Below are 18104 nucleotides of genomic sequence, written 5' to 3'. Positions count from 1 at the left end.
TCTAAATATCTCTCAAGTGTCAACAGGGTAAAGAGTTTCATGGCAGGGTTTGCCACAAAATAAACATACAAGAGCCATACCCAATCACACCTCCTTGACAGATGCACCTGTCTGGTGCACATGTGTGCCAAGAAACAAGGTTTATTCTAATGTGCAGCCAGACACATTTTGTGCAGTGTCAAAACAATTGTGCAGTCAAATAAAGTTTTGTGCAGTTGGGCATATGGGACTGAATGAGGGGACCTAGGGTGCAATCCAATACATGTCTACTCAGAAGTAAGCTTCTGAGGTTCAATGGGACTTACTCCCAGTTAAGTGTAAATTGGATTGCAGCCCTAGGTAAGTTTCTAAAAAGAAATGAGATGAGAAAATATAAAAAGAAATAGAAAATGAAGATGAATACTGGTTCCTTTCAAGTCTGTGTAACCTTATATTAATAGTAGGGATGGGAACCATATTTCGTTGCCAGTTCAATTTTCTCTCCATCAGACTTCCTTCCAGTACTTCCTTCCTTCCAGTTCTTCAGACATCAATGTTTGCTGTTTACTATAAATACCTATTTGGTTTTTTCCTGGCAAAAATATTGATATTAATAGCAATATTTTTAAAATACTGATTTTTTCATAGATTTTTTTTAAAAGATCAACATTTTAAATGCAACATCAACATTAATATCGATATTTTGAGGAAAATATCGATATTATCAATGTTTTTGAGGTGATTTTTTTTTTTTTTTAAATGCTTCAGCCATGAAAACCTCTAGGAAAAAAACCGATCCGTGAGGACCAAAATAGGAAATCAGGTGTCAAATTTGAATTTTGCAAAATTCGAGCACATCCCTAATTAATAGTATGTTGTGGGACTAATTACCTGACTAGTCAAAAGCATTTATTGATTCATATTGAACTCTTTTAAACAGTATGTAGGTATACAGTCATTACATACCAGTACAAAATAAGCACAGAACAGAAGATTACACAGGTGCGCCATGGTGGCTTCTTTCACATTATGCTGAGCATGTTAAAATTTCTTATGCTTCAAGATGGTCAGATTGTCAACAAGAGAGTCAACCACTTCAGTACAAACAGCACCAACATCATTACTGTCAGATACATATTGGTAGTGTTCCTTACATTGGTTTGTGCACTTTCTCATCAGCTGAATTCCTAACATAGTGTTGGTCATTTTGATGAAAATGTTCAAAGTTCTTGTCTTTTGGACCATGCTTGATGAACTTGAAAGATGATTTCATAATGCTCTTATGTCCTACCAAAAGTGGTTGACTTAGACATAGTGCTTTCAGTATTTCCGGCAGTGTGAGTTTCCCTGACTTCCTCTTGATTGCCGAAGGGGACAGGTGCATATTTGAGTGTCAATGGTGCAGCAGTAGATGTTGCAGCAGTAGATTCTTTATGTTCATCAGCAGGTACAGATGAGGAACATCACTGCAAATATTGTGTTGGCAGGTGGTGCATGAGGTACATCGGCTAGCACAGTTGCTGTAGGTGGTGGTTGTGGTGAACTGTTAGATACAGTAGGGGGGAAGCTTAGAATAAACCCTGCAGATAAGTATTTGTTGCATAGATACCTTTCCTTTTCAACATATATTTAAAATATATTAGTATGTCTAAAAAAACCCAAAACCGTAATGTATGAAGTGGCCCCAAGATTCATATTTAGTCATACCATGAAAAGAGCTTAGGATGTAGCCTAGATCAGGCCAGACTATTTGTCCATCTCACTCCTATGACTAGTAGCAACTTTTTACATCATCTGTTACCTAAGATCCTTTCACAAGAGACTCTAAGGATTTAACATGGGATTTTCTCCATGCAAAACATGTGCTGTACCACTGAGATAGTTCCTCCTCATAGCTTGCTTATACCTTATTCTGCTGGCACTTGGGGCGCACAAGTGAAGTGGACACAGGAGATGTTAAATCAGGAGAAGAGGTCAAAGAAGTCAGAACTATAGACACCTGTCAATGGGATCTGCTGGCTGAAACACTTCCCCTATCACATATATGGATCAATTCTGAGCTGATGCCATCTGAAGCCTTATGTAGGCTGACAAGGCTTGATGTCTAGCTGGCCCCATGTCCTTGGAGGAGCTGGGTGTGCAGCTTTAAAAGGTCCCTCATTTGATTTTGCAAGGGCTGGGGATACTATTGAGGACTCATCTTCTGACTTTGAAGAAGGTAGAAGGACCATGTCCTCAGGCTGGGAGGGCCCATGCAGAGGTGCTGAAAGTCCTCCCCAGTGGTGTACCATTTATTTCCTCCTCATGTGTATCTTCCTTGGCCGAAGGACCTGGGTTTGTGGTTCATAATAGGTTGTGTCACATTAGGATTATATGCACACAATCTGCTCAAGAGCAGGTTTTGCAAAGAGGACATTGGTATAATTTTTCCAAAAGGGGGTCAGACTTACCCAGCTTTCAGCAATGGTGAGAACCAGAAGCTTAGGTGCACCTGAACCCAGAAGCTTAGGTGCACTTGAATCCTACTGAAACACTTAGGGAAAGTTCCCAGATAATTCAGTCCCATTGACTTTGGTGGCCTTTCGGTATGCCAGACTGTATCTGGATTGTGCCCTGTGTCTTCATTCATCATCCTTTCTTGCACTAACTTAATCCATACTGTTTTTAAAGGAATGCACTAGTTGCCAAACCATATCATATATCTTCATGATCTACAGCCATAGTTATTCCCCCCTCCCTTAGGAGGCTTTCCATGATCAGTCAGACCCTTCAAGATTGTTCTTCTTTCACTACATGACCCAGTTTGGTTCCACTTTTAGACAGTTCCTAAATACATATACAAATTCACTCACTGCCAACACTAAAAGCATAGCACTTGTCCCCCTGAAATACCATGAGATCTATTCAATAATCTAGTCTCAAAGGACACTCTTGAATAAGAATGCCAACCTTTTACCTTCACTGCATTCCTAGACTTCTGCCATGTCTGGGAGTAGATGTCATTGACGCCTGATCATGGTAATGTGCCACTCTATTCAATTCTGAACTTGGGATGGTGAATTTTCCAGATCACAGTTCCTGAGTCTGTGGTTCAAGCTGGTGAGGTTACATCATGAAGTGCAAAAAACAAAGCATAAGAAAAGCCCTGTTGGGTCAGGCCAGTGGCCCATCTAGTCCAGTATCCAGCTCTCACAGTGGCCAACCAGATGCCTATGGGAAGCCTGCAAGCAGGTATGGCTTTGTTGACCGTGTCAAGAATGCCTGGTTTGCTAATAAATATGGTTTTGTGGCAAGGAATTGTGAGGGAAACATCTTGCCTGAATTAGGGCCTCTAGAAGGCTGCGAGACTGTCAGTTCCCACAGCTGAACTCAATTAGGCAGTGAGTAAGAACACCTGCTTATCAGCTTGAGACTGGGACCTCAAGGCCACAGGCCTGGGAAGGCTGAGGAAGCGCACAACTGTTGGCATGAAAGCTCTGGAAGACTTCATTATCAGAAAGCCCTCTAATTGGCTAATTAATTCCTGGCTGTTGCCAGGCTTTTATCCAATAAAAGCAGAGCTAAGATTCTGGGTCTTTGTTCCCTGATGTCCCTTGGTGTTATCTGATGTTGGGGTTCCATCTTCCTATTGCTATCCAGGCCATACATCATTGGGAGAGATATGGAACCATGAAGTTATTCTGCTTGTCTTCCTATTATGTGTAAGTATAGAATGTATAAGTATAGAATAGGCTAGACAGATTTGTTATTTTGTCCTGTGCTTGAACTCTCTGTATTTTTTTTTATTTTACCTAACCCTCTGGGTATTTGATTTAAGGAACTATTTTGCTGCTATGTTTTTGCACTCATAATTTTTTTTTAATAAAGACTACCTCTTATTTACCAGTGTGCGATCACTGCAGGGGGAATTTGGCTCTGAATCTAGCACCTTGGCCATTTAGCCATAGACTACCATATAACTCAGTATTTTGCATTAAGTTTCTAAGACAAGGAGTACATCTTTGGCTCTTGTCTTTTGGAATCCTTGGCAGGTCTATTTCTGGCACTTTGGGTTTCCCCTTGGCCCAGAGGGGGTGATCAGATTTAAGGGGTAATGGCAGTCTACCTACCTTACAGAGTCCGTGTTGGTCTAACTCATCTCTGGTAAGGCATGCACAGATTGTGCCTGGCTGGGATAATTGCCCTGGGTTTGCGAGTTGACCCCCCCCCAGTAAGAGTTCTTTATAGATCAGACAAAGAAACCAAGCCAGATTCTTATTATTTATATCAAGAGGTTTTGTACTTTCTGACAATCATGAGGATCGAAGTTGCAGAACTATATTCCTTTTTGCAGGAGGAGGCTTTGAAAGCGGAATTCACTATGTTAGGTAACCGCCTCAGACCCTGAGCTTTATAGTTCAAGCTGCTGAGTACCTGTTCATGAAGAAGTGGAACCACAAATAACATTACATGTAAATAATAATGTTCTATAGTGGTAATATGTACATGTGACAAATCCATTTTTCATAGGGTTTTTTTTAAGTGAATATAATTTTTCTAAAGCAAAATTTTCACTATAAATGTCTGTTTCAACGACTTAGTATCTTGTCTTCTATGCAATATTATGTCTATTCCCAATAGATACCAAGAGGACCCTTCAAGCTGCCTCCTTTCTTGCATGCTAACATTTGATTGAAATATATAATACTCTGTAAGGTCGTATAGAAATGACTCTTCGAAAATTCCAACTAAAGCAAAGCAAGCTTTCTCTGCTGAAGTTAAGTAGGTCAACAATTTACTTAGCCTGTCTGCTAATGTGCTTGCAATACAAGCTAATGAGATCTTGAGAACAATCCACATAGTTTCTTAAGGTGAGCTGTGTTCTTTATTTAAAGTAATGAACAAACTTTGGTTTTGCTTGGACTTTTATCAGGTGATGTTCTCTTAAAATGTTTCATTGCATATAACAAATATATTTGTCTTATGAATTTAATCAACTACTTTGTGGATTTTGAAACCAATACTTTTCTTATGATAGTGAATCCAGACATGATGAAGAACAGGATGTGAGTGCAGGAAACACACTCCTTGTTACCATGTTTCTTCCAGAGCAATCCTATGTGATTTTAATTGGAAGTTTGCTCCACTGAGTTCAATGGGGCTTATTCCAAAGTAAGGGTTGCATCCAATCTAACTAAGGGGTGGCTAGCCTGAGGTCTTCCAGATGTTGTTGGACTAAAACTTCCATCATCTCTGACCTCTGGCAATACTGGCTGGGGCTGATGGGTGTTGATCTCCAACAACATCTGGAATGCTACAAGTTATCCACCCCTGAACTAAGCCATACTCAGAGTACACTAACTGAAATCAATGTACTTAAGTTACTCATAACTAAGTCCATTGATTTCAGTGGGTCTACTCTGAGTACGGTATAGTCAGATACAACCCTAAGTATGTGTAGGACTGAGTTGTGCATTGCAATGTATTGTCAGCCTAATCTGAAATACATTTTTTTACAATTAACCCTGGTGTGGTGAACATCAGTGCATCTCCCCATGGGGAAAGATGCAACACTTCTGTTGTGGGTGGACAAGAAGCCTGGGCACAGGTGTCCAGTAATATTTGCATTTCATGTTATCCCTTTCAATCTAACGCAGTGAAAATAGTACTGTTGCATCTCTCCCCCTTGGGATATCTGCCTTGTGCATTTCCTTCTGTTACAGGTGTGGTAGCATAGTGGAATAGTAACTACTATTAGTACTCAGATGTGCAAATCACCATAATAACTAAAACCAATGGGATTTTTTTTACTGTTAACTGAAATGGGAAGATGTGGATTGTACACTAGGGTTAACATTATCTGAAACCAAAATACGAGTAAGGTGCCTTTATAAGAATATTGTGTAGTACAGGTATGGGGAACCTGTGGCCCACCAGATGTTGCTGAACTACAACTCTCATCATCCTTGGCCATTGGCCAAACTTGCCAGGGCTGATGGGAGTTGTAGTTCAGCAACATATGGAAGGTTGAAGGTTCCACACCCCGATGTAGTATAATGAAGTGAAAGAGGGTGCAGTCCAGCCAAATCTGAGTGCCTAACTTTCCCATTGGAATCAATGGGCTTTAGAAGTGCTTAATGTTGTCTGACTCATGCTCAGTATTTATTGCCCAGTATTATTCTTTCCCTTGTTATTAATGGGAGATCTGCTCACTTAGAAGCTGTGCATGGAATCCCTTTGCTGCTCTGTAAAATAAGTCAGGTTAAGAAAAAATAATTAGACTTGCCTTGTATCATGGACCGCTCCCAATTCTGTGGAAAACTCTTTAGAAAACAATTCAGAGCTCCCCCCCCCCCCATGGAGCCAAAGAGTTGACATATTTTATGATACATTGCATGCCCCATGATGAAGTCAAACAAGATGTGCACAAGGAAACAATCCTTCTTGTTCATTGGGAAAGAGATATTTTAAGGCCCTTTGTTACCTTTGTGTTTCAAGGAATGGCTTAGGTGGAGATGTTGTGACTGCCCTCAAGAAATGTACATGTTAATGTAAGTAAAGCCAGACACTGGGAGAATTCTCAAAACCGGCTCAGCTCTGTGTCTATGAGTGAGGATGAGCCAGAGAAGGCTGAAGCCAAGGAAAATATTCTGGCATTAATTCCTGGTGGTCTAGTGACACTATGTATATCATTTCTTTAAACAGCTTTATCATGTGTATACATTCATTTCCAAAATGCTTGGATTTGGCTTGAAGAATGGAACCAAACCATTGGCATGGTTTGACACAAGTGTTTCAAACTTCTGGCTTCTTGTAACTCTTAACAAAAACAATGTCTAAGCTTTTGATGAAACACACACACAAACCACACACGCACCAACCAGGTGAGTGTGTCTAATTCTTAGGGCCTTATTATCAACTCTCAGTGCAATCCTAATCATGTCTACTCAAAAGTAAGTCTTACTGAATTCAAAGGTGCTTACTCCCAGGTAAGTGTGGTTAGGATTGCAGTCTTGGTTTTCCCCTGAATTCTGCCCAACTGTTTAGAATGATTCTCAGAAACTAGCTCCTTCAGAAGAGATATATTTCTCACCTTTCACAAAAGCTAGGTACAGAGCCGGGCCCACATATTAGCCTCAAAAGTTTATGGATTCATGTCCATGCATTAATGGAATAGCAGCTATGGATGGAAACACTCTTAAAATGCACCATACATCACTGAATATCCCAAGCAGAAACTCTGTTGCAGGGGCAGAGGATTTGTGGCCCTCCAGATGTTTTTGGACTACAGAATCCATCATACTTGACCACTGGCCATGTTGGCTGATGGGAGATGGAGTGCAACAGGTTAGCTTCTCCTGTTCTATTGAAATAATAAATGGGACTTACATAATAAACTGTCATGCTGCTTTACAGCCTTTATTAATTATAGTCGGGCTTGAATTGGAGAGTTTTACAGGTGATTGTGTCAACTTCTAAAATTCATAACTCTTTTCAGTTTGTTCCCCATCTTTAGCCACCTCCACACCATATATTTAAAGCACTCTTATACCACTTTAGAATCCTGGAAACGGTCGTTTGTTAAGAATGCAGAGAGTTGTGAGGAGACCCCTATTCCCCTCAAAGGGCTACAATTTCCGGAATGGTTTAACAATTAATCTCTGTTCCCAGAGAACTCAGGGCATTTTTTATTTATTTATTTATTCAATTTATATACCACCCTTCATCAAGAGACCACAGGGTGGTTTACATCACAGAACATAACAAACAATATATGTCAAAACATAACATAATATATAGATAATACAAAATAATAAAACAATTGTAATACAGCATCAACCTGAGAAATAAGCGAGGGGAAAATCAGAAACAAGGTCTACAAAATACAAAAACAACGTACAAGTTCACAATCCACTCTCTATGCAAAATAAGCTTTTAATCCCCCCCACTGCCCTCACAGAAAATGACAGACCCTCAGTGCGCTTTGTAGCTCTGTGAGGGGCATGAGGATTTAGTGCATGTGCCTCACCATCATTTTCCTTCTTTGCCCTCATAGTCCTCAGCCTCATTCTCTTCAAACTGAAGCTGTGGCATCCTTTTATTAGCATGCATTTTGTCATCACATCAGACTTAAAAAAAAAAAAATTTGACAAAATCACATGGGCTGCCAGGTCCAAGAGAAAGAAAAATAGCACTGAGAAGAACACTGAACATTGAAGCTGAGTCCTGAGAAGAACTGGGACAAAGAATTGGGATGGGAACTATTCTAGACAGCGTTCCCTACCTATGTAAAGCAGCAGGCTTGCAGTTTCAGAGCGCTATTAGATCTGGCCTTGTGGATGGATGCTCAAGTATCCTCTATGATCCACAGCACATAATCAGTTCCAGCTATTTCTTCAGTTGTAGCCATTCCTGGAAATGGCCACAGTTATCTATGTCCTGATAACATTTAGACTCGGTAACTGCAATGTGCACTACATGGGGCTGCCTTTGAAGACTGCCCAGAAGTTACAACTGCAGCAAAATGCAGCAGCCACGTTGCTACCTGGTTCAGGCATTAGGGAATCTACATTGCCAGTTCTGAAAGAACTACATTAGTTGCCAGTCTGTTAAGTCTGTTTCAGGGCACAACACAAAACTGTTAGCCTTAACCTTTAAAGACCTAAATGGCTTGGGTCCAGAATACCCAAAGAACAACTTGTGCCTACAAACCTGCCTGACAGCTCAGATTATCTTCAGAAGCTCTCCCCCGGTTGCTCCCAACTTCTGAAGTAAGGTGGGTTGGAACAAGGATCAGGACCTTTTCCATTGGTCCACCTTGTATGTGGGATACCCTTCTCCTGTCTATTTGCTAGGCCCTATCCCTGATGACATTTACAAGGTATCTGGAAATGGCCTCTCTTTCAAGTAATTTAATGCTGCGGCTGCTTTTACTTTCCCATTATTTGTTGTCAGTTTTAATTGTTGTCATATTAAAAACTGCTTGCATTTTATTTATGGTGATTTTATATCATTAGCCACCTCATGATTCAGTATGATAAAAAGTTAGATATACATCATCACCACCACCACCACCATCATATCATTTAAAAAAACAATTTTGCAACAAGTGTTTAAAAAAGACAACTCAGAAAAACAGGAGGCATTTTTCAAAATATGAAATTCAGCATTAAACAAAGTAGATCATTTTGAGTCTACTTAATAACATAGCCTTATTCTCCATGAATTTATCTAAATTCCCTTTTAAAACCATCCAAGTTGGTGGCCATCAGCCCACCTTGTGGGAGGGAATTCTGTAGTTTAACTATGCACTGTCCTGAATCTTCCAATATTAATCTTAATTGAATGGCCCCAGGTTCTAGTATTATGAAAGAGGGAGAAAAACTTCTCTGTATCCACTTTTTCACTATGAAGAGGAGGGGGGAGGGACATAATGTGTGTGACTATTACACAATATTTTGATTTTAGCAAAGACAAGCTTTAAATACGGGAAATATCATATTAAGGCTCTGCAAATTTTACTTTAATCAGCGGCGTCACTAGCGGGAGTGTGGGGGGGTGGACCTCCAGTGTGCACCCTCCCAGGGCATGGATGGGGGTGGCTGGTTTTGCGTGCATGCGTGCACACACGCACTCACCACTCGCTCCAGGCTGGTGGTGGAAGGCCCGTCCCGGCTTCACTAGCAGCAAGCGGGTGTCTGCTGTTGGTCTCGCCCACCCGCCTCCGAGGAGGAGTTGGCTGCACCGACCCGGAGCGCTTCTCAGCTCCTTGGCCGGCCAACGGCATGGGGCAGGGCAGCTCTGGGTGTCACCCCCCTCAGGGTGTCACCCAGGTGCGGTCCGCACCCTCCGCACCCTGGTTGTGACGCCCCTGATTTTAATGGCCTATCAGCCCCTATTTTAAGATAAAAACTCAGTGCAATGACATCCGTTTATATAAGCTGATCTCTCTGTGTGTGCATAAGCTATAATTCTGTAGCATAGTGCAGCTGAAGTTCCAACTGAAGGACAGAGAGGTTACTAGTGACTCTTAAATGAATTAAAACAATGGATTAAACCCTTGACTCTACTCTTTCACACTGTCTCCCCACCCCATAACCAATGTGCTTTTGCTTATTAGCATTTGAGCAAATTTGTTACACTTTTAAGGGCTGTTTTGGAAAGGAGGCTGATGCAAGGGATTCTGGATCTTAATGGCCCCATTCATCACGATAGTACTTTTGAACATAAAGTAAAAGCTTTCCCACATAGTAATTAATACTATGCATTTAATTCAAGTGCAGTTCTTTATTTATGGAAGAAAAAGTTGCAGAAAGGCAGCAATACCCAAGTCCTAAACATTGGCTCTGGGGTATAATCATAGGGTTTGGTGTTAACCTAATAGGAGTGTGGGTGTGTAGGGGTGTGTGTGTATGTTGCACTGTGCCAGTTTTCAGCTTTTATGAAGTGTTACTCTGCGCCTCACTCTATTCACCTGGCTCAACAAATCTTATCTATCTCTGAAGATTGATGTTAGGATCAATTGATAAGATGAGCTGATAATACTTTTTTTTTTTAAATCAGCATCATAAGCTTCTCTTTTGATAAACTCGCTTCTAGAAACTATTGGTGCAAAGAGAATACTGGCCTAGGCAAATGTTTATCTCACCCAGCAAACGAATTCTTATATTTGCTTTCAATAAATACTGTTTGCCTGGAAAAGGAAGGGGTATTTGTGATCACTGATCTGCAATTCTGTTCCCCAAAACAATGGTGTTGGATAAAGAGGATCATCTGAGTCATAAATCCTTAGAATTTAAAGGATTCTGAACTGTGGAATTTAGAGTCCTACAATTTAGAACCCACAGTTCCAAACTGTGGAAGAACTGTGGGATTGTCAGGGGAAGGACTGTGGCTCAGTGAGAGACCATTTGATTTTCATGAAGAAGATCCCATGCTCAGTTCCCAGTATCACCAGGTAGGTCTAGTAATGGCCCCTGTCTGCAACCCTGGAGAGCTGCTGCTGGTCAGTGCAGACAGTACTGAGCTAGATGGATCAATGGTCTGACTTCCTGTGTTCTTCTGTTGCTAATAACTCACAATAATGGCGAAGAGGTAAGGGAAAGAGTTGAAAACAGAGCAAGTAAATAATGGATGAAGACAGACATGGTATTTCAAAAGTAGTGACGGTTGGTTCTTCAGCCACCCTGTGAGCCTGGCTGTGCAATCTGAATGACAAGTATACACACTAGTAAGTTGAATGCTGGTTCAGTTGTCAGTTTGCATACTTTAGCTAGGCTATGCATCTTTCCTTTATTTCTTTTTTAAGTGGCATGTGTACATTTCTTCATCTCTACCTTCATTCGCTGCCCATTAGCTACTGGGCTAAGTTCAGGGTTCTGGTTTTGGTGTACAAAGCCCAGAGCTTGGAAGTAACTAGTTACAAGTAACGAATTACGTGTAATTTATTACTTTTTTGAGTAACGAGTGGGTAACTTCATTACATTTTGCTGGTAATAGAACGAGTAGTAACTTCATTACTTTTGAGGAGTAATTGTAATGTTTCCAGCATTACTTTTATGCATTACTTGAGGGGGAGCAGGGGAAGTCTTCTGCTCCTCTGACTTGTGAATAAAAATCATGTGCTTCAAATTGGGCTTCTGTGCATCGTTGTTCTTCCTTCATGCTCTATGGGTGCTTGAGGCAATGAGGGAGGAGGTGGAGACCGAGACGGCTTGGAGAAAACAATTGTTTAAAAATTGACAGGAGTGGGAGGAGAAAAGAGCTGGAGGCATATATATATATATATATATATATATATATATACATACACACACACACAAAATATGTGTGTTGGGGTATCATCATTGCTGGGGGTGGGGTGAGGGGATGTGAGATTCTGTTATGCCATTCTGTTAATCTTATGGATAAAAAAAAATATTCTACTACCCTCTGTGTGTGTGTGCTTATTTTTAATGTTGTTTTAGGCTACTTAGATGTGCAGCAGCCAAGGCCAGCATCTTGTAGGCAATTTTTTTCAAAAGTAACTGAAATATAAGTGTAGCAATTACTTTTGAGTAAAAGTAAAGTAATCAGTTACTTTCAGAGCAATTGTAATGGTAATTACTACTTTTGGGGGGCCATGTAACCGTAACTGTAATTTATTACTTTTTAAAAGTAATCTTCCAAGCTCTGACAAAGCCCTATACAGGTTGGGACCAGGATACCTAAAAGATCATCTTACCCCTTATATACCAAGTTGATCACTGTGTTCTGCAGGTGAGGGCCTCCTGCAGATACCATCTTATCAGGACATCCGCTTCACACAACATATGAAATTATACAGCCACGAGAGAGGCTGTATACTATAGCCAGCGTGGATTTTTCACATTCCGCAATGTTAAATTGAAAATACCCCCATGCCATTCTGATGCTTTCCATAAGCTCATTTGAAAACAAAACCTTACAAATCTTATAGTCCTGAACTCAGAAACGCTAGCTTAACAACCCTCTCAATTTTCATGCCGATACACAAAACAGTCTCAGAGAAAAGAGCGTTCAAAGTCTAAAAAGAGAGAGAAAAACCCCAGAGCCCTTTTGGACTTTTTTCTCTCAGAGTTCTCATAATCTGTTGAAATTCATTAAAAATCAGCCATGTTCACAGAGTACCTGTAATCCTAATACTGACCTTGCCCCATACTCTGACCTTCATCTTCTGCAGTTTAAAAATTAAAAAAATCCCTGACTGATTTTTAATTAATTTAATAACTTTTGGCTGGAACTCAATGATAATGTTGGGCAAGCTCAGTAAGAACCAACTGTCAGTGTTGTAAAAGCCAGACTCACAGCTGCTGGGCTAGCCTAATCAGGGGGCCACACCCACACCAGACTTTGATTTCACTTGAGAGAGTTATTGTTTTCCTCCAAAGAATCCTGGGAAGTGTAGTTTGTGAAGGGTGCTGAGAAGAGACTCCTATTCCACTGACAGAGCTCCAGTGGCCTGACTGGTTTAACAGTCAGCCACTCTAACGGAAGGTCTGTGAGGGGAACAGGGTGTCTCCTAGCAACTCTCAGCACCCTTTACTAATTACACTTCCCAGGATTCTTTGAGAGAAGCCATGACTGTCTAAAGAGAAATAAAGGTCTGGTGTGGATGTGGCCAGGGACAGCTTTGGTTTCAATTTGGGTGGGAGGCTACATGTGCCTGCTGTAGAATAAAAAGGTGGGGGAAACGCTGAAAAGCAATGATATTGTTCACAATGTTTTCTTTTTGGAAAGGAAAGGGGCTTCCCCTCTGCCCAGTGCCCACCCAACCAATCTCCTCCCTTTCCTGCCCCTCCCCCAGGTCAGTGTTGGACTATGACCTGGGAGACCAGGGTTCGAATCCCCGCACAGCCATGAAGCTCACTGGGTGACTTTGGGCCAGTCACTGCCTCTCAGCGTCAGAGGAAGGCAATGGTAAACCCCCTCTGAATACTGTTTACCATGAAAACCCTATTCATAGGGTCACCATAAGTTGGGATGGACTTGAAGGCAGTCCATTTCCATTTTCAAACATGATTGCACAGAAATAAATCCCATTGAACTCAAAAATTATGCAACTGATCAAACCCACCCTCCCTTCTCCTCCCTCCTATCCCCTCCCTCTTGCCCCTTCCCTCCCCCTTCTTTGCCCCTCCCTCCCCATCCCCATCCCCTTCTTTCCCTTCCCCTTCCTCCCCTTCCCTCCTCCCCATCGTCAGTTTTACCTATCTTAAGCATGGTTGCACAGGAGTAAATATCACTGAATTCAATAAGCATGCAAATGATCAGACCTGCCTTTCCCCTCCTTCCCTTCTCCTTTCCCTTCCTCCTCCCCTCTTCCTTCTTCCTCCTCCCCTGCCCACTCCAGCCCTCCCTCCCCCTGGTCAGGTTTACCTATCCTAAGCATGACTGCACGGGAATAAATCCCACTGAACTCAATAAAAATGCAAATGATCAAACCTGTCCTGCTCCCCTCCCCCTCCTGCCTGCTCCCATCCCCCTTCTCCCCTTTGCCCTCCCTCCCCTCCCTCCTCCTCCTCTGCTCAACATCCCCTATGGTCAGTTTCACCTGTCCTAAGCATGATTGCAGGGGAGTAAATCCCACTGAACTCAGTAAGCATGCACCAGGTAAAACCCTTTTTGTTCTCCCAGGCTTTTAAACAACATTTTAACAACATTTTTAACATCTATTGTAACACCTACATTTGCACTTACGCTGTTAATATTTTAGTAATTTTAATTACTTAACATCTTAACATCTTAATACTTTTAACTGATTTAATACGTTTTAATATTTTTAGGCTTGTGTTGTAGTTGTTTATATGTTTAATTATGTTCTACTATATTGTTTTTAAGTTGTTGATATATGTTTTTACTTGTATATTGGATGTTTTTATGTTGTGCACCGCCCAGAGAGCTACGGCTATTGGGCGGTATAGAAATATAATAAATAAATAAATAAATGATCAATCCATTCTTGGCAAACTTGCACAGGATCCCATTTCCTGGATGAAATAGCAGAGAAATTCGCTAATAGGCAAAAAAAACCTTGCAGTTTAAGGACGTACCTATAACCCACAGATATTTCTATCCACAGATATTTCTGTCAGAGGCACATGTTATCAAATTCTTCCAAGCTACACAGCAAGTGGATTTGACTGTGAAAGACCAACCCAGATTGTGTTTGCATTTTGACAAATTGCAGGGCAGTACAATATCTCAGAAAGGAGGTCAGGTCTCCTGCTCCCCTGGTGCATTCACTATAGCTGCCCAATTTCCCTACTTTTTAAAGTTGGATAGAAATATCTGTGGGCTATAAGTACATTCTTAAACCGCAAGGCTTTTTGCCTATTAGTGAACAGACCTTTAGTGTTGTGGCACCTACCCTTTGGAGTTCCCCATCCTTAAATATTAGACAGGCGGCACCTCTGTTAGCTTTTTAGTGCCTACTGAAGACTTCCCCCTTTCAACAAGCCTTTTAAGTAGAGGCCTTATCCCAGTCTACGTCTGTGTTGGCATTACTTTTTTAGATGCTTTTAAAGCTTTGTTTAAAAAGTGTTTTTTTTAATACTTTGTTTTAATATGTTTGTAAAGATGTTTTGTTTTAATATATTTAAAGTCTTTTTAAATATGTTTTAGAGTGTTTTTAATGTTTTGTTTGCTGCCCTGGGCTGCTTCTGGGAGCAAGGGTGGGATATCATCATCATCATCATCATATAATAATAATTGCAAAACTGCTCTGAGGGGAGGGAAGTGTGTGGAAGACATCATGGGTATAATCTCCTTGGTGCCTTCCACTGCCTGCTTTTCCCTGGAACCAGCTTACCAAAACTTACAGAAGTGGTCTTTCAATGTGATGAAGGAGACTAAAAGCTTCATGTGAATGAAAATGTGAGGAGGGCCACTTCTGTAAAGGTCTTCCCCTCTGCAGTGGGATGCATTGTATGTCCCACTGGTACATTTGAAATATATGCAAATGTTATGCAAATCTGTGCCCTCGTCTTTTTTTGTTGATGTGTACGTGGCCACTCTACTTTCTCCTTTTCTTCTAAGGGGGAAAAATACTATTTTTTTTCTTTATGGATCCAGTGTGACCAGGTGACTTGGCCCATAGCTTGGACCGATTCCCTCCCTCCATGTTAGAGGATTTCACGCTACGTGAAAGTACATTCAAGCATGTGATTCCTCCCTTTTGAGATTAATGTTTTTAGGGTCAAAGCCATGGAGATCTCATTTTCCCTCCTCAAATATTCCCTCTATCCCAAGCCTGTTCAGTGTCCAGGATTCTGTCTTTGAAACACAGAGTTCTCACAAGTCCCCTGAGCCCGTTTCTGGAACTTATTTCGTATACTGTACCTTGGCAGTGCCTGTGGACAGCAGGGAGACTGCACCAGACAAGCACGCCGAAGCTGACTTGAATTGACATGAGCCAGTTCTTGCAGAGTTTAAAGCTTAAATGAGAATGGAAGGGAGAACCTTTTGTCCCTCTGGAGAGAGCTTGGGCTTACGCATCCCTTGCTGAGAAATGCATGGACAAAAAGGGGAAGATGTGGAGCTGTTAAAATATATTGGCACAAGACATGGGGAGACTTGCCTGTGCATGCACTGATGGAGTAAATAGGAGTCACACCAGACTGAAGGTTTGCAAAGAAATGGGCTTTACTTAAGGGGGGAAATAGGCTCTGAGAGGGATTGGAAGGGAAAGAAGATGACTTGATGGGTGGAGACAACTGTTCCAGACACAGGGAACAGCAGGGCAGAATGTTAGGTTTTTAAAAGGAAACAAATTTAAATGACCCCCAAAATTCCCAAACTGTATGCTGTGAGGAGTAAATTTATTAAATAATTAAATGCATCCATGAGCATCTGAAGAACCTATCCATGGAAGAGTCTACCAGATGCAACTCTGAATGATTTTATGTTGCCCTTTCCTTCTTATAATCAAAATCCACTGAGGGTGGCTTATAGTGACACTTCCGTGGAGCCTTCAATTGTTCCTAATAAAAGGAATATGCACAGAAGGACACATCTCGCATGTTCTGTGAATGCATGAAGGGAAAGCAGGATTGTGCCTGTTGGTTTTGCTCCCTAACACCAACATGCTTACTTGCTATGTTCCCCAGCAGCCATGCATCCAGGGTTAATATGCATGTGGTTTACACACATACAGCTCCTCCATGCCATTGAGAACCCATTGCCTTTGTAGACCAGGCATAGGACATCTTTCACCCTAAAAATGTACTTGTTTCCTCAAGAGGTATGGCCATTGGACATGAGCCCACTTCCCACATGCATTCAATGAACATGTGGTGGAGGGACGCATGGGTATACTTCTACAGAGTTGCAGCAGAATTACTTGCCCTCACAGGGACTACATGCAGAACTGAATTTCATATAGTGCACACTCTTCTGAATGTGACTGGTTCTTGCTCTTACACACTTAAAAAAAACCCCACAAACCTTTGGGGTGATCTTTTTCAAAAAGTCTAGCTCAAACATCAGAATTCTGAGACACCCTGGCACAAACTAATGAAAGAAATATTAACGTTGAAGTGTGTAAACGAGTAGCTTTTTTATAAGAAAGATATGATCTGATTTTATTCCATAAAATTTGTTGATGAAAAATATTATTATATAACAATGAATGAAAGGCAAAAGACAGTGGCCAAAATTCAGCAAGACTCTGATGTACACATAGAGTTCCATATAAGCAGAAACTGTCTCATTCACAACAGTTCAGAAATGTAAATCCATAACCTCATTCAATACCTAAAGCAATTTTGAATGCACATACACAACAAGTATTCTCCAGCATTGGGTAGCCAATGTGATGCTAATGGTCAGAAATGATGGTAGTCTACAACATCTGCAGGATACCATCTTGGTTTCCTTGGGATAGGGGCAGACTGTTGGTCTCATGGTTTAATTATTTCAATTTACACCATTAATCTGCACCTTCCTGAACTTGTTAGGAGAATTTGGTGTCTCTGATCTACGCATCACAGGAATGATAGCGCTATGCTGAATACTCTTTACTCTCAATGCTCCTTTTGAAAGTTGTCTATTCTATGAAGCTAAGCAACCTACCAGAAAATACTCTGGTAATGTCAAGCATGTTTCAATGCTGTTTTTCTTTTCCTCCTCCTCCTCTTCCCTCGTTGTAGTCAGCCACATTTGGCCTTACTGCCGTTTCATCCCATTGTCTTTGGTGATACTGTTTATGACTCATGTCAGACATAGCAAGATGAGATCATCAACAAAATCACGTGGGTTGCCACATCCAATAGGAGAAAAGAGCCAAAAATATTGTTGAAACTTTATGAATGTGTTCACAATGAATCCTAAAAATCACCTAAAACAGCTTTTCAACATTCATGAAACCAAACACAAAATGAGGCTCAACCCCTGCATAGGCCTAGTTTGCCCATAACATTATTAATTGCTCAGAGGAAATGTCATTAAAGTGAGCATTTCATTTTCCACATTTGAGTAACAAGAAGCACAAGTTAAATAAAACTGCTTATCTACATATGCAGCCACATTCTTGGCCAAGAGATGAGCAGAACCAATCTTTAAAAGGTGTTGCACAGTTGTGTTCATAGACAATAACATAATTTTTGTATTACGGTTTTGGTTTTGTTAGT

The 18104-nt window shown here is 41.0% G+C and overlaps 1 protein-coding gene and 1 long non-coding RNA gene across 4 annotated transcripts in view; one reads left to right on the top strand and one right to left on the bottom strand.

Moving 5' to 3' along the window:
- TSHZ2 (teashirt zinc finger homeobox 2) overlaps window positions 1-18104 on the top strand; it is a 475958-nt gene that overhangs the window by 81224 nt on the left and 376630 nt on the right. The window lies entirely within an intron of this gene.
- On the bottom strand, window positions 872-3277 carry LOC133386586 (uncharacterized). Its single transcript, XR_009763199.1, has 2 exons — window positions 2936-3277; window positions 872-1522 (listed from the first exon to the last, which is right to left on the bottom strand). It is a non-coding gene; the product is annotated as an uncharacterized LOC133386586 (long non-coding RNA).

The sequence above is a fragment of the Rhineura floridana genome, chromosome 6 (genome assembly GCF_030035675.1).
Source record: "Rhineura floridana isolate rRhiFlo1 chromosome 6, rRhiFlo1.hap2, whole genome shotgun sequence".
NCBI lineage: Eukaryota > Metazoa > Chordata > Lepidosauria > Squamata > Rhineuridae > Rhineura > Rhineura floridana.
The sequence above is the reverse complement of the archived record's forward strand: the minus strand, read 5'-3'. Positions and strand labels throughout refer to the sequence as shown.